Consider the following 25,986-nt stretch of genomic DNA (forward strand, 5'->3'; position numbering starts at 1 on the left):
AGAAGGAAAGATGCAATGTGTCTTCACTCAGCAAAAGCACTTGAAGGACTTCTTGGCAAAATGCTTGTGTTTGATTTCCAGAGTAGGAAGAAGAGGCGTTGGGAAAATGTTAAAGCGTAACAAATGGGGCTTAGCCTTATGAATTCCTTGAGCTTTAACAGGCAGTGCTGAAGCCTGTATTCCCCTAATGCAGTGCTTAATGCGTTCTAGTGGCTATCTTAATCCTGAGAATAAAGAGAATGGTCTTTCCAAGAAGGTAGCTGGAATGCATTCAAGGGAAGAAAGTGTTTTTAGGATGCTCTTGATTAGTAAAGGAGAATTTGAATAGGAATATTTCTCAAACAACTGTCCCCAAGGCCCTGCCATATTTGATGTTTGAGCAAGTTGAAAAGGCAATGATGAAAAGTATCTTGTTTAACAGGTGGGAACTTGACCCTTAGTCCTGGTTGAGGGCAAATTTGGGAGGGAACCCCTGAAAGGGTTCCTCTAGAAATCACATTCAATCAGCCCCTTTCCCAACCAGTTTGGGAGAAAATACCTCCTTGGAGAAGAGTGGAGAAAAGTCTTTATTAAACAATAAAATGTAAACAATAATAAAGAATAAAACCCATTACGGCTCCAAAATAAAGACCAACTCAGAAAGTCTCCTCTGTGGGCTGTAGCTCAGCTCACTCAGTCTCCTGTCAGTCCCAGGGGTGCTGGAAATGCTGCGGCCCAGGCCCGGCTTGGTGGGTCACAGGTGTGAGCTGCCAGTGCTCTTCTGGTGTTCAGTCTGGAGAAGGTCTAAACAGGTCCAAAGAAAAGGGGAAAAAAACCCTCACAGTCCAGGGAACTTCTTTGCCTCAGCTAGCTAAAACTAACTAAAAGCGAAGGAGAACTCTGTCCTGCTGTCTGTCTGTCCGCAGACATCACAGCGCAGGAGCAGTAAATGTGGGGGAGTGAGTGAAGTTTCTGAAAAGAAACTCCGTGCTTCTTCTCTCCCCCTCTTCACTCTTGGAACAAGTTTTAGGAGTGCAAAACTTATTATTCAGCAAAACCAGAACAGATGACTGGGGATACAAGCATGATATAGTCAGGCCAGGACACCCTTGAAAGAGAAACAATGTATTGGTCAATCGGTGGGCAGTCAGGCTTTGAAAGGGGAGCAGTGCATGATGGAGCCCTTGGTGGCAGGGAGTCGGTATCCTGAGCCATCATGGCCTCATCTCAAACACCGGCCATGTCTGGGCCCATGCTGTAACTGGGAAAATTCCACTCCTGAACCAGAGATACAGGGCCTGGTTCTAGGGTGGAGGGGTGAGAAGGATGAGATGCACAGCGTTTTGATCTAGGGGATGTCCTGGAAGTGCACTGCCTACCTGCCCCTGGTGCCGAGCACCACAATCCATCTCTTCCTGCTCAGCAGATTTTGGGAATCCAGGGGTTGGTATGTCCCACTTCAGAATAGGTATGAGGTCCGGGGTCTAGAGACGCAACTAGATGATTTAGGAGAAAACTGTCTGCCCAGTGAACCCCCAAATTATGATTCATCTGTAAGATGGATCACTACCTCTAATATCAAGAAGAAAAAAAGGGTAATCATAGTAGGTGATTCCCTTCTGAAGGGAACTGAGGGCCCCATATGTCAGCCAGATCCATCCCACAGGGAGATCTGTTGCCTCCCTGGAGCCCGGGTACGAAATATCTCTGAGAGACTTCCTGGGCTGATTCAGCCCTCTGATTATTACCCACTGCTGATACTCCAGGCTGGCAGTGATGAGGTTGAGAAGAGGAGTGTCAAGGCAATTAGAAAGGACTTCAGGGTACTGGGTCAGGTAGTTGATAGGGCAGGAGCACAGGTAGTGTTCTGCTCAGTCCCTCAGGTGGTGGAGGAAAATGATGGAAGAAACAGGAGAATCCACATCATGAACAAGTGGCTTAAGTGTTGGTGTCATTGGCAAAATTTTGGATTCTTTGATCATGGGGAAACTTTTACAGCATGTGCTCTGCTAGAACCAGATGTGGTACATCTCTCTGTTAAGGGCAAAAGGTTTTTAGCTCATGAACTGGCAGACCTCATTGAGAGGGCTTTAAACTATGTTTGAAGGGGGAAGGGGAACCAGCTTAGCTGTCTGGAAGCAGGTCCAAGGGTTGTAAGGCTGAGTTAGGGGTGAAGTCAGTAGCCCAGCTGAGGTGCATGTATACCAATGCACACAGCTTGGGCAACAAACAAGAAGAGCTGGAGGCCATGGTGCAACTGCAGAACTATGATGTAGTTGCCATCACGGAAACATGGTGGGATGACTCACATAACTGGAGTACTGCACTGGATGGATACAAGCTCTTCAGGAGAGACAGGAAAGAAAGAAGAGGAGGAGAGGTAGCCCTTTATATTAAGCAGACTTTCAATGCCATAGAAATTGAAACTAAGGAAGATGGAGTTGAATGTCTATGGGTAAGAATTAACGGGAAGGCCAACAAGGCTGACACCCTACTGGGAGTCTGCTGTCGTCCACTCAACCAGGAAGAAGAGGTAGATGACTTATTTTATAAGCAGCTAGGTAATGTTTCAAGATCATCAGCCCTTGTTCTTGTGGGTGACTTCAACCTACCAGACATCTGCTGGGAACTTAATACAGCAGTAAAGAGGCAGTCCAGGAAATTCTTAGAATGTCTGGAGGACAACATTTTGTCGCAGCTGGTGGGTGAACCCACCAGGGGAGGGACTATATTAGATGTGCTGTTTGCAAATAGTGATGGGCTGGCCGGAGATGCGGTGGTTGGAGGGCGACTGAGGCAGAGTGATCATGAAATAATAGAGTTCTCAATATTTGGTGAAGTCAGGAGGAGCACCAATAGGACTCTTGCATTGGACTTCCAGAAGGTAGACTTTGGCCTGTTTAGGAGACTTACTGAGAGCATCCCTTGGGAAACAGTCTTTAAAAACAAAGGAGTTCAGGAAAGGTGGGCATGCCTCAAAATAGAGATCTTGAGGGCACAGGAACAGACTGTCCCTGTGTGCTGAAAGATCAGTCAGCGGGGTAAATGTCCAGCCTGGCTGGGCAAGGATGGTTTGGAGGAACTTAAGAATAATAAGAGGATGTATCAGCATTGGAAGGTAGGTCAGGCCTCTAAGGAAGTATTCAAGAAGGCTGCTGGAGTATGCAGAAAAAAAATTAGGGAGGCCAAAGCTCATTTTGAACTTAGAATGGCGACTTCTGTAAAGGATAATAAAAAATGTTTTTACAAATACATTAATGCTAGAAGGAAGGGCGAGACCAACCTTTGTTCTTTATTGGGCAAGGGAGGGAACTTAGTATCTGTAGATGGGGAGAAGGCAGAAGCGCTTAATGCCTACCTTGCCTCAGTTTTTACTGGGAAGATGACTTGCCCTCAAGACACCTGCCCGCCTGGGCTGGTTGATGGTGTCAGGGAGCAGAATGGTCCCCCCATTATCCAAGAGGAGGCAGTCAAAGAACTACTGAAGTGCTTGGATGTTCATAAACCTATGGGATCAGACAGGATCCACCCCAGGGTAAGGAAAGAGCTGGCAAATGAGCTTGCAAAGCCACTCTCCATTGTTTACAAACAGTCCTGGCTCACTGGTGAGGTTCCGGATGACTGGAAGCTGGCCAATGTGATACCCATTCACAAAAAAGGTGCAAAGGAGGATCCTAGTAATTATAGACCAGTCAGCCTGACCTAAGTACCTGGCAAAATAATGGAAGAGTTAATATTAAGTGCCATCACACAGTATTTACAGGATGGCCAGGGTATCAGACCCAGCCAGCATGGGTTTAGGAGGGGTAGGTCATGTTTAACCAACCTGGTCACCTTTTATGACCAGGTAACCCACCTAGTGGATGCAGGGAAGGCTGTAGATGTTGTTTACTTGGATTTCAGCAAGGACTTTGACACTGTCTCCCACAGCATACTTCTAGACAAGCTGGCAGCCCATGGCTTGGACAGGAGCACTCTGTGCTGGGTTAGGAACTGACTGCATGGCCGGGCCCAGAGAGTGCTGGTGAGCAGTGCTGGCGGCCAGTCACCAGTGGTGTCCCTCAGGGGTCAGTGCCAGTTCTTTTTAATATTTTTATTGATGACATGGATGAGGGTTTAGAGTCTTTCATTAGCAAATTTGCAGATGACACTAAGCTGGGAGCATGTGTTGATCTGTTAGAGGGACAGAGGGCTTTGCAGAGGGACTTGGAACGGTTGGATTTATGGGTAGAATCTAATGGGATGAAGTTCAATAAATCCAAGTGCTGAGTCCTGCACTTTGGCCACAATAACCCCCTGCAACGTTATAGGCTGGAGACAGTGTGGCTGGACAGTGCTCAGGTGGAAAGAGCCCTGGGGGTGCTGGTTGACAGTCGGCTGAACATGAGCCAGCAGTGTGCCCAGGTGGCCAAGAAGGCCAATGGCATCCTGGCCAGTATCAGGAACGGTGTGGCCAGCAGGAGCAGGGAGGTCATTCTTCCCCTGTACTCGGCACTGGTGAGGCCACACCTTGAGTATTGTAGCCAGTTCTGGGCCCCTCACTTTAGGAGGGACGTTGAGATGCTTGAGCGTGTCCAAAGGAGAGCAACGAGGCTGGTGAGGGGCTTGGAGCACAAGCCGTATAAAGAATGACTGAGGGGCTGGGTCCTTTTCTCTCAGCCTGGAGAAAAGGAGACTCAGGGGTGACCTTATCACTCTCTTCAACTTCCTGAAGGGTGGCTGTGGTGAGCTGGGGGTCGGTCTCTTTCTCTGGGCAACAACAGACAGAACAAGAGGACACAGTCTCAAGCTGCGCCAAGGGAGATACAGGCTAGAATTTGGGAGGAAGTTTTTCACAGAAAGAGTGGTCAAACACTGGAATCATCTGCCCAGGGAGGTGGTGCAGTCACCATCCCTCGATGTGTTTAAAAAAAGACTGGATGTGGCACTTGGTGCCATGATCTAGTTGAGGTGTTAGAACATGGGTTGGACTCGATCTTAACGGTCTCTTCCAACCTAGAAATTCAGTGATTCTGTGTGATTCTGTGTATTATTTGCTTTGCAGGCCCGGTTGTGGCTTAGGTTCTTTTGTGCATGGGTCTGCTCCTGAACCTGTGACAGTGACCACCAGGGACCTACAGAACACTCCTGCTCTGATGTCAATAAATTCTGAGAGTGATTGAAATATGTCGGATAAAACTGGGGCAATGTTTAGCCTGTGAGTTTCCGCAAAGTATTGAATATGTCTTAATTCCATGGATACAAAGTAGTAAGTGAGATTGCTGGGTGTACATATGTCAGAGAAGTGATTCCCTATGCCCGGAGTACTAAAATACAGTAATGCCTCCTTTCCAACCCTGAGCTGGTAGCAGGAATCAAACCCTGCTTGGGAACTTTCATTTTGGCAAATTCTGTTAGCAGTTAAGAAAGGTCAGAATGAAACATCTACAGCTGTTTTACTCTCATTCACCTTTTTGAGAGCCAAGGGTGGCCTGGGTGTGTGCAGAGCAGAGCAGCCCCAGAAACCCCTTGGTTTGCCCACAAGTTGTCATGCCTTGTTCCAGGTGTGCCCAGCTCTGGCAGGAGAAAGAGCCCGCAGCGCAGTGGGCACCGTGCCCTGCCCAGCCGGGGCTCTCTGGCACAGAGCAGCAGCAGCAGCAGCACCGTTCAAACCACTCCTGCCTTGGCTTCCCCTGGGACACTGAAGCCTCTGGAAATCAGCACCACCAGTCACATTCCCAGCCTGGAGCAGCTCCTGCATGCAGGCAGATGCTGCCAGTTTGACTGCTTCCAAAGGGGAATAAAGGCAGAGATGTACATGCACCAGAGACCTGGGCATGTCCAATAATGTGCAAATATGTGGGGAGATTTTTAGGAATGATTTCAGCTGTTATGGCAGCAGTGGCTTCTCTCCTGGTTCTGTGCAATGCTGTGGGCCATTTTCTTGGTCCGGTTTCCTTTGCTTGGGTCCCGTCTGAGTGCTCAGTTGGGGTCCAGGCTGTAGGTGCTTTGTGCACTCTTGCAGTTCCTCTTGGATCCCTTGAACAACAGGGTTTGGTCCATGACAGGAATTTGTGCTGCTTTTTGACAGAGGAGAACTTTGCAGGCTATTTTGTGTTTGCTGTAGGGAAGGTTGGTTATTGCTTTGCATAATTCACAGACCAATATAGAAGGTTTGCTTTGTGATGTCAGGGCATGGTTTCCACGTCGTCACAGTGACATCAGAAGGTTGCCTCGGTGCACGGAAAGCCTGAGTGTCAGAGCAGCTGTAGGTCTTGCTGAGAGCAGGAGCATCCTCCTGGTTAAGGCATTTGTCATTGGACAGCTGTGCACTGACAAGAGCCTTGTTTTTCCAACTGTGTGAGCAGAGCCAGCGGAGTTGTAGAGCAGTGCCACAGGGATGGAGGAACTCAAGGCTGCAATTTTCGCTGCTTATGTAGTTTATTATTCTGCCTATTATCTGACTCAGCTGGCATGTAAGTAGAGGTTTTCCCTGGGTGTAACCTATCTTGGCTTTTGTATGTCTTCCTGCTCTTTCTCAGTGACTGGGTTTATGATTTTGAAACAGAAAGAGCATTAGAATGTCACTGGTTTGGTAAAGTCCTTTCAAGTAGTTCAGCTAAAATGGGGGTGTCTGTAGCCACAGGGGCAGCATTTGCAAGGGAACCTGCAGGGCTTCTGTTCCCTCCACAGAAGAGTTTGTGGCAGCAGAGTCTGTCATTTCCTCAGTTTACTGGTATTGCAAGACACCTTTGAAAATGTAGAATGGGAGACCTCCTTGGAGGGCCTTCTAAAAACTCTGCAGTTGTTCCCAGAATTCAGGGAAAGCTTCTTTCTTTCTAAATTTTCTCCTGAAAGGGATTTGACTGTCTAACCTGATCTTTTACTGAGTGCTAAAACAGTGGTTCCCTTTGTAAGGAAGTGCAAATTCCAAAGCAGTGAGTGTCTGCTGCAGAACCCTGGAGCTGCTCCTGTGCTCTTTCACTATGGAAGTGCCACAGCTCAGGGTGGTTTGGGGGAAGCTTTTCTGGGCAACTTGTTTCCAGCAAGAGAATTAATGAGAATTAGTGCATGATTTTTTATAACAAGGACCTGAGGGAGAGGATATAAAAAGCTACTTGATGTGTTTGGTAGAACAGGAGCACCGAGTGGTAAAGAACAATATGCATTTTCTTGATTATGTTTGTATTCATTTACTGGCAAAACAGGCCAAAGTGTAGGCTCAACTAAGACTATTGTCCTGATCTCTTGCTGGCTTTGAATGAAATGTGTCTATTGGAGGGAAGTTGTGAAATAGGAAGTCATCTCTGTTTGGGTTGACTTGTTCTGTGGGATTCAGCAGCCCAAGCAGTTTTCTCACAGCATCTGGTTCATTTTCTCTTCCCCACTACAGGTCACGTGAGGCGTAGATTGAGAAATGCTGCTCATGAGGTGAGTGAGAAAGAGAGATTTCATATTGGGATGATGAAGAACGGTAGAGCAAGCTGAGAGCTTGGCCAGAGGCAGTAGAGATTGAAGTGCCAGCTGGATAGGCCAGAAAAAAATCCCTTTTGATGACTGCAGCATCAAAAACAAAGGAATCACTGCCTAATTCCCGCTTTTCCATTTCAGAACTTTAAGGAACTAGAAGCAAGGTATTACAAAAATAACATTGTTACCAGATAATAGGCAGAGTGAAGTATTTAAATGAGAGCAAATTGCAGGGCATTACAATTGGTATTCCATTGCTATCAAAGTTCCTGATTTCTCCTTAAAAGATGTGGTGGTAAATGTGAAAAGAAATGAGGATCTGAATGCTGGGTGATGGCCTGTGCCTCATGCTTCTCTCTTGCCACAGCGGACAGAACCAAGAGCCATCTCTCCCCTGGCTCCCTCTGCTCCTGAAGAAGAAGCCCAAGAGGAGCAAATTGAGGTGGATGAACGACAGACTCCATCATTGGTCACACCAGAGCCTGGATATCCTGAGCCTGTAAGTGCCAGTTGTGGATGATGCTGTCTTTAGAGCAAGGCAGAGGTGCAAGTTTCAGAGCAGCCAGTGCTTCCTGTTGCTGGCTGAGGATGCTGATTGGTGGAGTGCTGCCAGGAGCTAGGGATTTTCTACAGGGAGGGTCTTCAGAACTTGGCCTTTGACCTGTGATGTTGAGGCTCCAAAGGGCTGGTGCCTCTGGGAGAGCATCTGGCTGCTTGGCTCAGGGAAGCTCTGTCTCTGGGCTTCTGCAGCGCTATGGCCGAGGGCAGGTGTTGTATTGCTGGAGGTAACAGGGCTTTGTTAGTTTGTTTTCCCTTTTGGCAAGCTGTGCTTCACCTCTGAGACTGCTCTGCAGTTTTCTTGAGTTATTCTTCAGTTCTAGAAAGTCTTATTGCCCAGTTGCCTTTTGGCTTTTGAAAAGATTCAAAGAGATTGTTATTATGCTCAGGATGCTGTGTGGGGCCATTCCCATTCCACGTTTCCAAAGAAAGAAAGTGAGTAGTTATGAAGCCTCCAAGCGAGGCAAGAAAGCAGAAGGGGCAAGTTTCTGTTGATGCATATACTGATGAAGTCTGCCCATTTGGCAAGTGGCTTGGGGCCTGGAGTGAGTGTGAAGACACAAGTCCTTGACTGCTTTCTGGTGTTCCTCAGAACATGAAGGCCATCTTAGAAGAGTGCATGCTGTATTTGAAGGAAAATATGCAACTCAGTGACTGAAGAGATGTGTGGGTCAAAAGGCCCCAGGGGTGTGGTAGAAGATCAGCAAAACAAGAGACAGCCTGGGACCAGGTGTTCAAGAAGGCCAAGGGCTTGATTGCCTGTGTCAGCAGCAGTGGGGCAGCAGGAGCAGGGCAGAGAGCGTGGCCCTGTGCTGGGCAGTGCTGCGGCCACAGCTGGAGTGCTGTGTGCACTTGTGGGCCCTGGGAAGCAGAACGTCATGGACGGGCTGTGGTGTGTGCACATAAGGACAGGGGAGCTGGGCAAGGGAATGGAGCACAAGCCCAGTGAGGAGGTGCTGAAGGAGCTTTAGTCTGGAAAACTGAAGTCTCTTGAGGGACCATCAGGCAGACTTCCATCAATCATTACATGACAGTGCTCACCACAAGGACCGGTTCCCTACTAAACATGCTCTCGGTAAAACCCAGTGCTTTAGACACTGGAGTAGGAGGTACTTCCGTCTTGTGGCTTGTTGGCTTGTTGGTTGTCAGTTTTCTAGGTGAGGTTTGCCGTGTACATTTTCTTCATAACCAGCATGCAAAGATGCTTCTCAATATTGTCTCCAGTCCCTTTCCCACCATGGATGAGATTGTGATCTAGTTGGAATTTTCCCTGTCTGCAGCAGCAGTAGCAAAGACGTTGCTGTCGATTTCATGCTTTTCCATTTAGGAGCTTTCAAGAACAAAAACCAGCATTTTACAGAGATAGCATTGCTTGTTCATAACAGCCAGGAAGGAATATGAACCTCATATCCATATTGAGTACTGTTGAATAGGCCCATTATACATGGGTCGGTGGGATTTAGAATCCCTAATTCACTATGAAATGTTCTGATTTCTCCTTAGAAGATGTGCTGGTAGATCTGAAAATAAATGAGGTTCTAAATGATAGACCATGGCCTGTGCCTCATGCTTCTCTCTTGCCACAGGTGACAGAACCAATAGCCGTCTCTCCTCTGGCTCCCGCTGCTCCTGAAGAAGAAGCCCAAGACGAGCAAATTGAGATGGATGAAGTCCAAACTCGATCAGTGGTCACACCAGATCCTGGATATCCTGAGCCTGTGAGTGCCAGTCGTGAGTTCTGCTGTCTTTAGTGCAAGGCAGAGGTGCAACTTTTGGAGCAGCCAGCACTTCCTGTTGCTGCCTAGGGATGCTGAGAGCTGGAGTGCTTCCAGGAGCTAGGGATTTCCTGCAGGCAGCAACAGCAGAACTTGGCCTTTGACCTGTGATGTTGAGGCTCCAAAGGGCTGGTGCCTCTGGGAGAGCATCTGGCTGCTTGGCTCAGGGAAGCTCTGTCTCTTGGCTTTTGCTGCACTATGGCTGATGGCACGTAAAACTGGTCTGGAATTTTCTAGAGTTGCTCTTTCTGTTCTACAAAGTCTTTTTGGCCCAGGTGTTTTTAGGCTTTTGATATGGTGCAGTGAGTTGGTTTTTGTCCATGAAGATGTGGGGGAGCCATTATTACCCCGAGCTGCCAAAGAAAGAAAGTGAGCAGGTATGGAGCCGCCTGGTGAGGGAAAAAATCAGAAGGGGCAAGTTTCTGTTGTTTCATTTAGTGATGAAGTCTGCAGCTTTGGCACGGGCTTTGGAGGCGGGAGTAGGGATGAAGCTGCAAGTCCTTGACTGCATTGTATTTTTGCTCAGAAGAGGAAGGCCATCTACTAATGGTTGATGTCCTATTAAAAGTCAAATGGGAAAATCTGTAGCTGGTGAACTCTGTGAGTGCATGCTGTACTTGAAGGAAAATGTGCAACTTTGTGACTGAAGAGATGTGTGGGTTAAAAGGCCCCAGGGGTGTGGTAGAAGATCAGCTGAACAACAGCCAGCCCTGGACCAGGTGTCCAAGAAGGCCAAGGGCTTGGTGGGCTGTGTCAGCAGCAGTGGGGCAGCAGGAGCAGGGCAGAGAGCGTGGCCCTGTGCTGGGCAGTGCTGCAGCCACAGCTGGAGTGCTGTGTGCACTTGTGGGCCCTGGGAAGCAGCAAGTCCCTGAGGAGCTGCAGTGTGTGCAGAGAAGGACAAGGAGCTGGGCAAGGGAATGGAGCACAAGCCCAGTGAGGAGGTGCTGAGGGAGCATTAGTCTGGACAATGGGAAGTTCATGAGGGACCTTCAGGCAGACTTACATCGATCGCTACAACACAGTGCTCAGCACAAAGGCTGTTTCCCTATTAAAACTGCTGTCACAGCAGCCAAAGAGTTTACACACTGGAGTGGGTGGCTCTTCCATCTTGTGCCGGGTTGGCTTTTTGGTTTTCTAGAAGAGGTATGCCCTGTTCATTTTCTCCTTTTCCAGCAAGCCAAGATGCTTCTGCACAATATTTCCCTCCCTGTTGAGCACTGGATGCGAATGCTCTTGAGTTAGAGTTTTCCTTATCTGCATCAGCAATAGTAAAGGAGTTGGTGTCACCTTCCTACTTTTCCTATTCAGAGCTTTTAAGAATTAAAACCTCTGTTTTACGGATGCAAGGTTGCTTGCTGATAGCAGTCAGGGAGGAAGATCAACCTCATATCCATCTAGAGTTCTGTTGAATTGGCCCATTTTAACTTGGTCAGTGGGTGTAAGAATCCCTATATCACTAGGAAGTGTTCTGATTTCTCCTTAGAAGATGTGGTGGTAGATCTGAAAAGAAATGAGGTTCTGAATGAGACGTGATGGCCTGTGCCTCATGCTTCTCTCTTGCCACAGGTGACAAAGCCAACAGCCGTCTCTCCTCTGGTTCCCGCTGCTCCTGAAGAAGAAGCCCAAGAGGAGCAAATTGAGGTGGATGATCTCCACACTCCATCTTTGCCCACACCAGAGCCTGGATATCTTGAGCCTGTGAGTGCCAGTTATGAGCTGTACTGTCATTAGTGCAAGGCAGAGTTGCAACTTTTTGAGCAGCCAGCGCTTCCTGTTGCTGGCTGAGGATGCTGAGTGCTGGAGTCCTGCCAGGAGCTAGGGATTTCCTGAAGGCAGCATCCGCAGAACTTGGCCTTTGACCTGTGATGTTGAGGCCCCAAAGGGCTGGTGCCTCTGGGAGAGCATCTGTCTACTTGGCGCATGGAAACTCTGTCTCTCGGCTTGTGCTGCACTATGGCTGATGGCGTTTAAACCTGGTCTGGAATTTTCTGGAGTTCTTTTTACGTTCTACAAAGTCTTTTTGGCCCAGGTGTTTTTTGGCTTTTGATAAAGTGCTATGAGATGGTCTTTTGTCCATGAAGCTGTGAGGGAGCTGTTATTACCCCGAGATGACAAAGAAAGAAAGCGAGAAGGTATGGAGCCGCCTGGCGAGGCAAAAAATCAGAAGGGGCAAGTTTCTGTTGTTTCATTTAGTCATGAAGTCTGCAGCTTTGGCAAGTGCCATGTAAGCTGCAGTGGGGATGAAGCTGCAAGTACCTGACTTCTTTGTTTTGTTGCTCAGAATTGGAAGGCCATGTACTAATGGTCGATGTCTTATTAAAACTCAAATGGGAAAATCTGTGGCTGGGGAGCTGCGTGAGTTAAAAGGCCCCGGGGGTGCCATAGAAGATCAGCTGAAGAAGAGCCAGCCTGGGACCAGGTGTCCAGGACGGCCAAGGGCAAGGTGGCCTGTGCCAGTAGAAGTGGGGCAGCAGGAGCAGGGCAGTGAGCGTGGCCCTGTGCTGGGCAATGCTGCCGCCACAGCTGGAGTGCTGTGTGCACTTGTGGGCCCTGTGAAGCAGAAAGTCATGGAGGGGCTGCATTGTGTGCAGAGAAGGACAGGGAGCTGGGCAAGGGGTGGAGCACAAAGCCAGTGAGGAGGTGCTGAGGAGCTTTAGTCTGGACAATGGGAGGCAGAGGAGGAATCTTCAGACAGACGTTCATCAATCCCTGCATAACTGTGCTCACCACAAGGGCTGTTTCCCTCCTAAATATCCCCTCCCTGAATCTATGTCCTTAAAACGCTAGAATGGATGACACTTCAGTCTTGTGCCTTGTTGGCCTGTGGGCTTGTTGGCTTGTTGGTCTGCTAGGACAGGTTTGCTCTGTTCATTTTCTACTTTTCCAGCAAGCTAAGATGCTTCTGTATTGGAATATGAATCCCAATATAACCACTTAGATGGTGCCTGGGCCAGTTCTGACCCTCGCTGCTGGGCCAAAGGCAGCACTGTGGTGCTTTACCCCAGAGATACCTTGGCTGCTGGAGATTGCAGCAGGGCACTGGTGGAAGTCCAGGCTTTTCAGGAACTCCGTTTACCTCAGGAGAGAGAGCTTCTGGCGATGGTGAAGAGATGAAGGAGAGGATTCTGCTGGAGGGTTGCCAGATGTTTATTCCATGGGTACAGAGGTCTGAACCGGGGCAACTGCTGCCACCAGAAAGGAGGCCGCATGGTCTCATTAACCTTTTAAGCTCCAGGACAGGGGGAGGGGAGGGGACAGGTGAGCTACCAACCAGGTGAAAGGGGCAGGGTCTCAAGGGACTAGGGACACCTCTCCAATGTCCCCCAGGCCTGAGGGACCAGTCACACGATGCCTTGCTGGTATGTTAGCCGGATTGACAGGGCACACTCAGCAAGGGGTGAGGGGGAAGGGAGAAGGTATAGGCACACATGGGAAGGGACGCGGAAGTTTAAAACAGGACATTGCAACACACCGCAACACTTCTGCACATTGTTTCCTACCCTCTTCCAGCCCTGGATGAGATTGTGATTCAGTTTGAATTTTTCTTGTCTGCAGCAGCAGTAGCAAAGTCGTTGCTGTCACTTTCCTACTTCTCCAATTCACAGCTTTCTAAAACTAAGAGCTGCATTGTACAGAGAGAGCATTGCTTGTTGATAGCAGCTTGGTTGGGAATTGGCCCAATATAAAGTGGTTGGTGGGATTTAGAATCCCTATGTCGCTACGAATACTTCTGATTTCTCCGTAAAATTTGTGGTGGGACATTGGAATAGAAATGAAGTTCTGAGTGATAGGTGGCAGCCTGTGCCTCATGCTTCTCTCTTGTCATAGATGACAGAAGCAAGAGCCATCGCTCCTCTTGCTTCTGATGCTCCTGAAGAAGAAGCCCAAGAGGAGCAAATTAAGTTGGATGAGCGCCAGACTCCATCAGAGGCCAAACCAGAGCCTGGATATCCTGAGCCTGTAAGTGACAGCTAGTCTTGAGTTCAAGGAAGAGGCTCAAGTTTTGGAGCAGCCAGAACTTCCTGTTGCTGGCTGAGGATGCTGAGTGCTGGAGTCCTGCCAGGAGCCAGGGGTTTCCTTCAGGCAGTGACAGCAGAACTTGGCCTATGACCTGTGATGTTGAGGCCCCAAAGGGCTGGTGCCCCTGGGAAAGCATCTGGCTGCTTGGCTCAGGGACGCTCTGTTTCATGGCTTCTGCAGTGCAGTGGCTGTAGGCACAGGATGTAATGCTGTAGGGCACTGCTCTTTGTTTGTTTTGCGTTTTTCGACTGGTGTGTTTAACTTGTGAGTGTGGTCTTGAGTTTTCTTGACTTCTTCTTCAGTTCTACAAAGTCTTATGGACCAGGTGACTCTTTGCTTTTGACAAGCTGCAAGGAGATGGTTGTGTTGTCCGTGAAGTCCTGGGGTGCCATTTTTATTCTTTGTGGCCAAAGAAAGAAAGTGATTAGTTATGAAGCCTCCTTGTGAGGCAAGAAAGCAAAAAAGGGAAAGTTTCTATTGTTACATATAGTGATGAAGTCTGTAGCTTTGGGAAGTGCCTTGGAGGCTGGATTGGGGGTGAAGCTGCAAGTCCTTGACTGCTGTCATGTGTTGCTGAAGACAAGAAGGCCATCTCGAAATGCGAAATGCTATATTTGAAGGCAAATGGGAAACTCTGTGGCTGGGAAGCTGTATGAGTCAAAAGGCCCCATGAGCGCCATAGAAGATCAGATGAACAAGAGCCAGCCCTGGACAAGCTGTCCAAGAAGGCCAAGGGCATGGTGGGCTGTGTCAGCAGCAGTGGGGCAGCAGGAGCAGGGCAGTGAGCGTGGCCCTGTGCTGGGCAGTGCTGCGACCACAGCTGGAGTGCTGTGTGCACTTGTGGGGCCTGGGAAGCAGAAAGTCATGGACGGGCTGCCGTGTTTTCACAAAAAGACACAGGAGATTTGCAGGGCAATGGAGCACAAGCCCAGTGAGGAGTTGCTGAGGGAGCTTTAGTCTAGACAATGGCATGTTCATGAGGGACCTTCAGGCAGAAATACATCGATCGCTACAACACAGTGCTCAGCACAAAGGGTGTTTCCCTACTAAACCTGCTCTCAGTGCAACCAAAGGAATTTACACACTGGAGAGGGTGGCATTCCATCTTGTGCCGTGTTGGCTTTTTGGTTTTCTAGCAGAGGTATGCTCTGTTCATTTTCTCCTTATCCAGGAAGCCAAAATGCTTCCGCATAACATTTCCTGCCATTTTGAGAACTCGATGAGAATGGTATTGAGTTAGGGTTTTCCACAGCTGCAGCAGCAGTAGTAAAAGAGTTGGTGTCTCCTTCCTACTTTTCCCATTTAGAGCTATTAAAAACTAAAACCTCTCTTTTATGGATGCAATGTTGCTTGATGACAGCAGTCAGGGAGGAATATAAATCCTATATCCATCTAGACTCCTGTTGAATTAGTCCATTTTAACTTGGTCAGTGGGCATAAGAATCCCTATATCACTAGGAAGTGTTCTGATTTCTCCTTAGAAGATGTGGTGGTAGATCTGAAAGAAATGAGGTTCTGAAAGATAGGTCATGGCCTGTGCCTCATGCTTCTCTCTTGCCACAGCTGACAGAACCAACAGCCATCTCTCCTCTGGCTCCCGCTGCTCCTGAAGAAGAAGTCCAAGAGGAGCAAATTGATATGGATGAACGCCAGACTCCATCTTTGCCCACACCAGAGCCTGCATATCCTGAGCCTGTAAGTGGCAGCTGTGGGTTGTGCTGTCTTCGGTGCAAGTCAGAGGTGCAAATTTCAGAGCAGCCAGCGCTTCCTGTTGCTGGCTGAGGGTGCTGAGTGCTGGAGTCCTGTCAGCAGCTAGGGATTTCCTGCAGACAGGTACTGCAAGCAGAACTTGGCCTTTGACCTGTGATGTTGAGGCCCCAAAGGGCTGGTGCCCTTGGGAGACCATCACGCTGCTTGGCTCAGGGACGCTCTATTTCATGGCTTCTGCAGTGCAGTGGCTGTGGGCCCAAGTTGTAATGCTGTAGGTCAATGGTCTTTGTTTCTTTGTTTTCCAGTTTTGGAAAGGTGCGTTTAGCTTGTGAGTCTGGTCTGGAGTTTTCTTGAGTTCTTCTTCAGTTCTACCAAGTCTTTTGGACCAGATGACTTTTTGCTTTTGACAAGCTGCAAGGAGATGGTTGTGTTGTCCGTGAAGCTGTGAGGGGCCATTCTTATCCTGTGTGGCCAAAGAAAGAAAGTGATTAGTTATGAAGCCTCCTTGTGAGGCAAGAAAGCAGAAGGGGCAAGCTTCTGTTGTTGCATTTAGTGATGAAGTCTGTAGCTTTGGGAAGTGCCTTGGAGGCTGGATTGGGGGTGAAGCTGCAAGTCCTTGACTGCTGTCATGTGTTGCTGAAAAGAGGGAGGCCATCTCGAAATGCTAAATGCTATATTTGAAGGCAAATGGCCAACTCTGTGGCTGGGAAGCTGCATGAGCCAAAAGGCCCCATGAGCGCCATAGAAGATCAGTTGAACAAGACCCAGCCTGGGACCGGGTGTCCAAGAAGGCCAAGGGCTTGGTGGCTGTGTCAGCAGCAGTGGGGCAGCAGGAGCAGGGCAGTGAGCGTGGCCCTGTGCTGGGCAACGCTGCCGCCACAGCTGGAGTGCTGTGTGCACTCGTGGGCCCTGGGAAGCAGAAAGTCATGGAGAGGCTGCAGTGTTTTCACAGAAGGACACGGGAGCTGGGCAAGGGAATGGAGCACAAGCCCAGTGAGGAGGTGCTGAGGGAGCATTAGTCTGGACAATGGGAAGTTCATGAGGGACCTTCAGGCAGACATACATCGATCCCTACAACACAGTGCTCAGCACAAGGGCTGTTTCCCTATTAAAACTGCTCTCACTGCAACAAAGGGATTTACACACTGGAGAGGGTTACATTCCATCTTTTCCCGTGTTGGCTTTTTGGTTTTCTAGCAGAGGTATGCCCTGTTCATTTTCTCCTTTTCTATTATGCCAAGATGCTTCCACACAACATTTTCCTCCCTGTTGAGCACTGGATGAGAATGCTATAGAGTTAGGGTTTTCCACATCTGCAGCAGCAGTAGTAAAAGAGTTGGTGTGTCCTTCGTACTTTTCCTATTAAGACATATTAAGAACTAAATCCTCTGTTTGACGGATGCAACGTTGCTTGCTGCCAGTAGTCAGGGAGGAATATTAGCCCTATATCCATCTAGACTTCTGTTGAATTGGCCCATATAAATTTAGTAAGTGGGTGTAAGAATCCCTATATCACTAGGAAGTGTTCTGATTTCTGTTTAGAAGATGTGCTGGTAGATCTGAAAAGAAATGAGGTTCTGAATGATTTGTCATGGCCTGGACCTCATGCGTTTCTCTTGCCACAGGTGACAGAACCAACATCTGTCTCTCCTCTGGCTCCCGCTGCTCCTGAAGAAGAAGCCCAAGAGGAGCAATTTGAGATGGATGAATGCCAGACTCCATCATTGGTCACACCAGAGCCTGAATATTCTGAGCCTGTGAGTGACAGTTGTTGGTTGTGCTGTGCAAGGCAGAGGTGCAACTTTTGGAGCAGCCAGCGCTTTGTGTTGCTGGTTGAGGATGCTGAGTGCTGGAGTCCTTCCAGGAGCTAGGGATTTCCTGCAGGCAGCGTCAGCAGAACATGGCCTTTGACCTGTGATGTTGAGGCCCCAAAGGGCTGGTACCTCTGGGAGAGCATCTAGCTGCTTGGCTCAGGGAAGCTCTGTCTCTGGGCTTCTGCAGTGCCAAGGGCACACGTGGTAGTGCTGGAGGTCACAGACCTTTGTTTCTTTGTTTTCCCCTTTTGGAATGGTGTCTGTGGCTTGTGAGTCTGCTTTGCAATAATTCTTGCGTAATTATTCAGTTCTACGTAGTGTTTTGGGCCAGATGTCTTTTGGTTTTTGATAAGCTTCAAGGAAATGGTTGTGTTGTCCATGAACCTGTGGGGGGACATTCATATACTGTGTTGCCGAAGAAAGAAAGTGAGTAATTATGAAGCATCTGAGTGAAACAAGAAAGCAGAAGGGGCAAGTTTCTGTTGAGGCATTTAGTGATGAAGTCTGCAGCTTTGGCAGTTGCTTTAAAGCCTGGAATGCGGGTGAAGGTGCAAGTCCTTGACTGCTTTCTGGTGTTGCTCAGAACATGAAGGCCATCTAGAAATGGCTGATGCTGTATTTAAATTCAAATGGTCAAATCTGTGTCTGGGGAGCTGCGTTCCTCAGATGGCCCCAAGGGTGGGGGAAAAGATCAGATGAACAAGAGCCAGCCCTGGAAAAGTTGTCCAAGAAGGCCAAGGGCATGGAGGCCTGTGTCAGCAGCAGTGGGGCAGCAGGAGCAGGGCAGTGAGCGTGGCCCTGTGCTGGGCAGCGTTGCGACCACAGCTGGAGTGCTCTGTGCACTTGTGGGCCCTGGGAAGCAGCAAGTCCCTGAGGAGCTGCAGTGTGTGCAGAGAAGGACAAGGAGCTGGGCAAGGGAATGGAGCACAAGCCCAGTGAAGAGGTTCTGCGGGAGCTTTAGTCTGGATAATAATGGGAGGTTCATGAGGGACCTTCAGGCAGACTTCCATCAATCCCTACACAACAATGCTCACCACATGGACCATTTCCCTGCCAAACATCCCCTCACTGAATTTAAGTGCTTTAAAAACTGGAAAGGGTGACACTTCCATCTTGTGCCTTGGTGGCTTGTGGGCTTGTTGGTTTGCAAGTAGAGGTTTTCCCTGATCATTTTCTTCTTTTCCAGCAAATAAGATGCTTTTCCACCACGTTTCCTACCCTTTTCCAGCCCTGGATGAGATTGACATCCAGTTAGAGATTTCCATGTCTTCTGCTGCAGTAGCAAAGAGTCTGGGTCTCCTTCCTACTTTTCCAAATAAGACCCTTCATGAATTTAAATTTCTGTTTTACGGATGAAACATTGCTTGCTGATAGACACCATGGAGAAATATCAACCCTATATCCATCTAGAGTTCTGTTGACTTGGCCCATTTTAATTTGGTCAGTGGTTGTAAGAATCCCTATATCACTAGGAAGTGTTCTGATTTCTCCTTAGTAGATGTGGTGGTAGATCTGAAAAGAAATGAGGTTCTGAATGATAGGTCATGGCCTGTCCCTCATGCGTCTCTCTTGCCACAGGTGACAGAACCAACAGCCATCTCTCCTCTGGCTCTCGCTGCTCCTGAAGAAGAGCAAGCACAAGAGGAGCAAATTGATATGGATGAACGCCAGACTCCATCTTTGCGCACACCACAGCCTGCATATTCCGAGCCCGTAAGTGCCAGTTTTGGGTGGTGCTGCCATTCGTGCAAGGCAGAGGTGCAACCTTTGGAGCAGGCAGCGCTTCCTGTTGCAGGATGAGGATGCTGAGTGTTGGAGTCTTGCCAGGAGCTGGGGATTTTCTACAGGCAGCATCAGCAGAACTTGGCCTTTGACCTGTGATGTTGAGGCCCCAAAGGGCTGGTGCCTCTGGGAGAGCATCTGGCTGCTTTGCTCAGGGAAGCTCTGTCTCTGGGCATCTGCTGAACTATGGCTGATAGCGTGTAAAACTGGTATGGAGTTTTCTTGACTCCTTCTTCAGTTCTACAAAGTCTTTTTGGCCCAGTTGTTTTTTGGGCTTTTGATTAGGTGCAATGAATTGATCCTTTGTCCATGAAGCTGTGGGGCCGCCATTATTACGCCAAGTTGTTAAAGAAGGAAAGTGAGCAGGAATGGAGCCACCTGGTGAGGGAAAAAATCAGAAAGGGCAAGTTTCTGTTGTTGCATTTAGTGATGAAGTCTGCATCTTTGGCAAGTGCCTTGTAAGCTGGAGTGGGGATGAAACTGCAAGTCCTTGACTGCATTGTATTTTTGCTCAGAAGAGGAAGGCCATCTACTAATGGTCGATATCTTATTAAAAGTCAAATGGGAAAATCTGTGGCTGGGGAGCTGCGTGAGTTAATAGGCCCCAGAGGTGCGGTAGAAGATCAGCTGCAAAAGAGCCAGCCTGGGACCAGGTGTCCAAGAAGGCCAAGGGCATGGTGGGCTGTGTCAGCAGCAGTGGGGCAGCAGGAGCAGGGCAGTGAGCGTGGCCCTCTGCTGGGAAGCGCTGCGGCCACAGCTGAAGTGCTGTGTGCACTTGTGGGCCCTGGGAAGCAGAAAGTCATGGAGGGGCTGAAGCGCGTGCACAGAAGGACAGGGGAGCTGGGCAAGGGAGTGCAGCACAAGGCCAGGGAGGATGTGCTGAGGGAGCTTTAGTCTGGACAATGGGAGGCAGACAAAGAATTTTCAGACAGACGTCCATCAATCCCTACATAACAGTGCTCACCACAAGGGCTGTTTCCCTACCAAATATTCCCTACCTGAATCTATGTCGTTTACATGCTGGAATGAGTGACACTCCAGTCTTGTGCCTTGTTGGCTTGTGGGCTTGTTAGGAGAGGTTTTCTCTCTTCAGTTTCTCCTTTTCCAGCAAGCTAAGATGCTTCTGCACATTATTTCCTGCCCTCTTCCAGCCCTGGATGAGATTGTGATTCAGTTTGAATTTTTCTTGTCTGCAGCAGCAGCAGCAAAGTCGTTGCTGACACTTTCCTACTTTTCCAATTCACAGCTTTCGAAAACTAAGAGCTGCATTGTACAGAGACAGCATTGCTTGTTGATAGCAGCTTGGGGGGGAATTGGCACAATATAAAGTAGTCAGTGGGACTTAGAATCCCCATGTCGCTACGAATACCTCTGATTTCTCCTTAAAATTTGTGGTGGGATATAGGAACAGAAATGAAGTTCTGAGTGATAGGTGGCAGCCTGTGCCTCATGCTTCTCTCTTGTCACAGATGACAGAATCAACAGCCATCCCACCTCTTGCTCCTGCTGCTCCTGAAGAAGAAGCCCAAGAGGAGCAAGTTGAGATGGATGAACGCCAGACTCCATCTTTGCCCACACCAGAGCCTGGATATCCTGACCCTGTGAGTGACAGCTGTGGGTTTTGCTATCTTTACTGCAAGGCAGAGGTGCAACTTTTGGAGCAGCCAGCACTTCCTGTTGCTGCCTAGGGATGCTGAGTGCTGGAGTGCTTCCAGGAACTAGAAGGCAGGAAGCCTTCTGCAGGCAGCGACAGCAGAACTTGGCCTTTGACCTGCGATGTTGAGGCCCCAAAAGGCTGGTGCCTCTGGGAGAGCATCTGGCTGCTTGGCACAGGGAAGCTCTGTCTCTGGGCTGCAGCTCTTCTATGGCCGAGGGCACATGTGGTAGCGCTGGAGGTCACGGACCTTTGTTTCTTTGTTTTCCCCTTTTGGAATGCTGTGTTATGCTTGTGAGACTCCTCTGCACTAATTCTTGTGTAATTCTTCAGTTCTGCGTAGTGTTTTGGGCCAGATGTCTTTTGGTTTTTGATAAGCTTCAAGGAAATGGTTGTGTTGTCCATGCACCTGTGGGGGGCAATTCTTACCTTTTGTTGCCGAAGAAAGAAAGTGAGTAGTTATGAAGCATCTGAGTGAGGCAAGAAAGCAGAAGGGGCAAGTTTCTGTTGAGGCATTTAGTGATGAAGTCTGCAGCTTTGGCAATTGCCTTAAGGCCTGGAATGCGGGTGAAGGTGCAAGTCCTTGAATGCTTTCTGGTGTTGCTCAGAACATAAAGGCCATCTAGAAATGGCTGATGCTGTATTTAAAGCCAAATGGTCAAATCTGAGCCTGGGGAGCTGCGTTCCGCAGAAGGCCCCAAGCGTGTGGTAAAAGATCAGCTGCACAAGAGCCAGCCTGGGACCAGGTGTCCAAGAAGGCCAAGGGCATGGAGGCCTGTGTCAGCAGCTGTGGGACAACAGGAGCAGGGCAGTGAGCGTGGCCCTGTGCTGGGCAGCGCTGCGGCCGCAGCTGGAGTGCTGTGCACTTGTGGGTCCCTTGGAAGCAGAAAGTCAAGGAGGGGCTGCAGTGTGTACAGAGAAGGACGGGAGCTGGGCAAGGGTGTGGAGCACAGGCCCAGGGAGGAGGTGCTGAGGGAGCTTTTCTCAGACAACAGGACGCTCCAGAGTGCTCTTCAGGCAGACTTCCATCCATCCCTACACAACAGTGCTCACCACACAGACCATTTCTCTACTAAACATCCTCCCACTGCATCCAAGTGCTTTAGACACTGGATTGGGTGACACTTCCATCTTGTGCCTTTTTAGCTTTTTGGCTTGTTGGTTTTCTTGGAGAGGTTTGCCTTGATCATTTTCTCTTTTTCCGGCAAGCCAAGATGCTTCAGCACACCATTTCCTGCTCCTTTTGCGGCACTGGATTACATTTTTATCCAGTTTGAAGTTTCCACATCTGCAGCTGCAGTCGCAAAGTCACTACTGTGACTTTCCTTCTTTTCATTCCAGAGCTGAAAGCTGCATTTTACAGAAACAAGGTTGTTTGCCGATAGCAGCCAGGGAGCAATATCAACCTCAAATGCATCTAGAGTTCTATTGAATTGGCCCATTTTAAACTGGTCAGTGGGGTTTATAATCCCGAAGTCACTATGAAATGTTCTGATTTCTCCTTAGAATTTAGGTAAGACATCTGAAAAGAAATGAGGTTCTAAATGACAGGTGACGGCCTGTCCCTCATGCTTCTCTCTTGCCACAGCTGACAGAACCAACAGCCGTCTCTCCCCTGGCTCCCGGAGAAGAAGCCCAAAAGGAGCAAATTGAGTTTGAGGAGCATCAGACTCCATCATTAGTCACACCAGAGCCTGGATATCCTGAGCCTGTAAGTGCCGGTTGTGGACTGTGCTGTCTTTAGTGCAAGGCAGAGGTGCAAGTTTCAAAGCAGCCAGCGCTTCCTGTTTCTGACTGAGTATGGTGAGTCCTGGAGTCCTTCCAAGAGGTCGTGATTTCCTTCAGGCAGCAACAGCAGAACTTGGCCTTTGACCTGTGATGCTGACGCCGCAAAGGGCTTGTGGCCCTGGGAGAGCATCACGCTGCTTTTCTGAGGGACGCTCTATTTCATGGCTTCTCCATCATAGCGCCTGTGGGGACAAGTTGTAATGCTGTAGGTCACTGGTCTTTGTTTCTTTGTTTTCCGGTTTTGGAAAGAGGTGTTTAGCTTGTGAGTCTGGTCTGGAGTTTTCTTGACTTCTTCTTCATTTCTGCAAAGTCTTTTGGACCAGGTGACTCTTTGCTTTTGACAAGCTGCAAGGAGATGGTTGTGTTGTCCGTGAAGCTGTGAGGGGCCATTCTTATCCTGTGTGGCCAAAGAAAGAAAGTGATTAGTTATGAAGCCTCCTTGTGAGGCAAGAAAGCAGAAGGGGCAAGCTTCTGTTGTTGCATTTAGTGATGAAGTCTGTAGCTTTGGGAAGTGCCTTGGAGGCTGGACTGGGGGTGAAGCTGCAAGTCCTTGACTGCTGTCATGTGTTGCTGAAAACAGGGAGGCCATCTCGAAATGCGAAATGCTATATTTGAAGGCAAATGGCCAACTCTGTGGCTGGGAAGCTGCATGAGTCAAAAGACTCCATGAGGGCCATGGAAGATCAGTTGAACAAGAGGCAGCCCTGGACAAGGTGTCCAAGAAGTCCAAGGGCATGGAAGCCTGTGTCAGCAGCAGTGGGGCAGCAGGAGCAGGGCAGTGAGCGTGGCCCTGTGCTGGGCAGCGTTGCGACCACAGCTGGAGTGCTGTGTGCACTTGTGGGCCCCTGGGATGCATAAAGACATGGAGAGGCTGCAGTGTTTTCACAGAAGGACACGGGAGCTGGGCAAGGGAATGGAGCACAAGCCCAGTGAGGAGGTGCTGGGGAAGCTTTAGTCTGGACAATGGGAGGGTCCTGAGGGACCTTCAGGCAGACTTACATCGATCCCTTCAACACAGTGCTCAGCACAAGGGCTGTTTCCCTATTAAACCTGGACTCACAACAGCCAAGGGGGGTACACACTGGAGAGGGTGTCTCTTCCATCTTGTGCCGTGTTGGCTTTTTGATTTTCTAGAAGAGGTATGCCCTGTTCATTTTCTCCTTTTCTATTATGCCAAGATGCTTCCGCACAACATTTCCCTCCCTGTTGAGCACTGGATGCCAATGCTCTCGAGTTAGAGTTTTCCTTATCTTCATCAGCAGCAGTAAAGGATTTTGTTGCTTCATTCTTTTCCTATTCAGAGGTATTAAGAACTAAAACCTCTGTTTTACGGATGCAAAGTTGCTTGCTGATAGCGGTCAAGGAGGAATATCAACCCTATATCCATCTAGAGTTCTGTTGAATTGCCCCATTTTAACGTGGTCAGAGGGACTTAGAATTGCTATATCACTATGAAGTGTTCTGGTTTCTCATTAGAAGATGTGGTGGTAGATCTGAAAAGAAATGAGGTTCTGAATGATTTGTCATGGCCTGTGCCTCATGCGTCTCTCTTGCCACAGGTGACAAAACCAACAGCCGTCTCTCCCCTGGATCCCGCTGCTCCTGTAGAAGAAGAAGAAGCCCAAGAGGAGAAAATTGAGATGGATGAACGCCAGACTTCCTCACTGGCCACACCAGAGCCTGCATATTCCGAGCCTGTAAGTGCCAGCTGTGGGTTGTACTGTCTTTATAGCAAGTCAGAGGTGCAAGTTTCAGAGCAGGCAGCGCTTCCTGTTGCTGGCTGAGGATGCTTAGTGCTGGAGTGCTTCAGGAGCTAGGGATTTCCTGCAGGCAGCGTCCGCAGAACTTGGCCTTTGACCTGTAACCTTAAGGCCCCAAAGGGCTGGTGCCTCTGGGAGACCATCTGGCTGCTGTGCTCGGGGAAGCTCTGTCTGTGGGCTTGTACTTTGCTATGGCCAATGGCATGTGAAACTGGTCTGGAGTTTTCTTGAGTTCTGCTTCACATCTACAAAGTCTTTTTGGCCAACTGTTTTTGGCTTTTGATATGGTGCGAGGAGATGGTTCTGCTGTCCATGGAGCTGTGGGGTCCATTTTTGTTCTGTCTGGCCAAACTAAGTGAGAAGTTATGAATCCTCCAAGTGAGGCAGGAAAGAAGAAGGGGCAAGTTTCTCTTGATGCATTTAGTGATGAAGACTGCAGCTTTGGCAAGTGCCTTGTAAGCTGGAGTGGGGATGAAACTGCAAGTCCTTGACTGCTGTCATGTGTTGCTGAAGACAAGAATGCCATCTGGAAAGGCTAAATGCTGTATTTGAAGGCAAATGGGCAACTCTGTGACTTGAGAGCTGCATGAGTCAAAAGGCCCCATGAGCGCCATAGAAGATCAGTCGAAAACGAGGCAGTCCTGGACAAGGTGTCCAAGGAGGCCAAGGGCATGGTGGCCTGTGTCAGCAGCAGTGGGGCAGCAGGAGCAGGGCAGTGAGCGTGGCCCTGTGCTGGGCAGCGCTGTGGCTGCAGCTGGAGTGCTGTGTGCACTTGTGGGGCCTGGGAAGCAGAAAGTCATGGAGGGGCTGCAGTGCGTGCAGAGGAGGACAGGGGAGCTGGGCAAGGGAATGGAGCACAAGCCCAGTGAGGATGTGCTGAGGGAGCTTTATTCTGGATAATGGGAGGCTCATGAGGGACCTTCAGGCAGACTTCCATCAATCCCTACACAACAGTGCTCACCACACGGACCATTTCCCTGCCAAACATCCCCTCACTGAATTTAAGTGCTTTAAACACTGGAATGGGTGACACTTCCATCTTGTGCCTTGGTGGCTTGTTGGCTTGTTGGTTTGCTAGTAGAGGTTTTCCCTGATCATTTTCTTCTTTTCCAGCAAGTAAGATGCTTTTCCACCATGTTTCCTACCCTTTTCCAGCCCTGGATGAGATTGACATCCAGTTACAGTTTTCCATGTCTTCCTCTGCAGTAAAAAAGACTCTGGGTCTCCTTCCTACTTTTCCAAATCAGATCCTTCAAGAACTTAAAATTCTGTTTTACAGAGGCAACATTGCTTGCTGATAGCCACCATGGAGGAATATCAACCCTATATCCATCTAGAGTTCTGTTGAATTGGCCCATTTTAATTTGATCAGTGGGTGTAAGAATCCCTATATCACAAGGAAGTGTTCTGATTTCTCTTTAGAAGATGTGGTGGTAGATCTGAAAAGAAATGAGGTTCTGAATGATAGGTCATGGCCTGTGCCTCGTGCTTCTCTCTTGCCACAGGTGACAGAACCAACAGCCGTCTCTCCTCTGGCTCCCGCTGCTCCTGAAGAAGAAGCCCAAGTCGAGCAAATTGAGATGGATGAACGCCAGACTCCATCTTCACCCACACCTGAGCCTGGATATCCTGACCCTGTAAGTGCCTGTCGAGAGTTCTGCTGTCTTTAGTGCAAGGCCGAGGTGCAAACTTTGGAG

General features: G+C 49.0%; 1 long non-coding RNA gene across 1 annotated transcript in view; it reads left to right on the forward strand.

Moving 5' to 3' along the window:
* The first annotated feature begins 7,812 nt into the window (after nucleotides 1–7,812).
* The window catches only part of LOC141727228 (uncharacterized), a 30,691-nt gene continuing 12,517 nt past the window's right edge, over nucleotides 7,813–25,986 (forward strand). Inside the window, exon 1 of the long non-coding RNA XR_012578278.1 lies at nucleotides 7,813–7,927. This is a non-coding gene — a long non-coding RNA (uncharacterized LOC141727228). The remainder of the gene's footprint in view (nucleotides 7,928–25,986) is intronic.

Source organism: Zonotrichia albicollis, chromosome Z, assembly GCF_047830755.1.
Source record: "Zonotrichia albicollis isolate bZonAlb1 chromosome Z, bZonAlb1.hap1, whole genome shotgun sequence".
Lineage (NCBI taxonomy): Eukaryota > Metazoa > Chordata > Aves > Passeriformes > Passerellidae > Zonotrichia > Zonotrichia albicollis.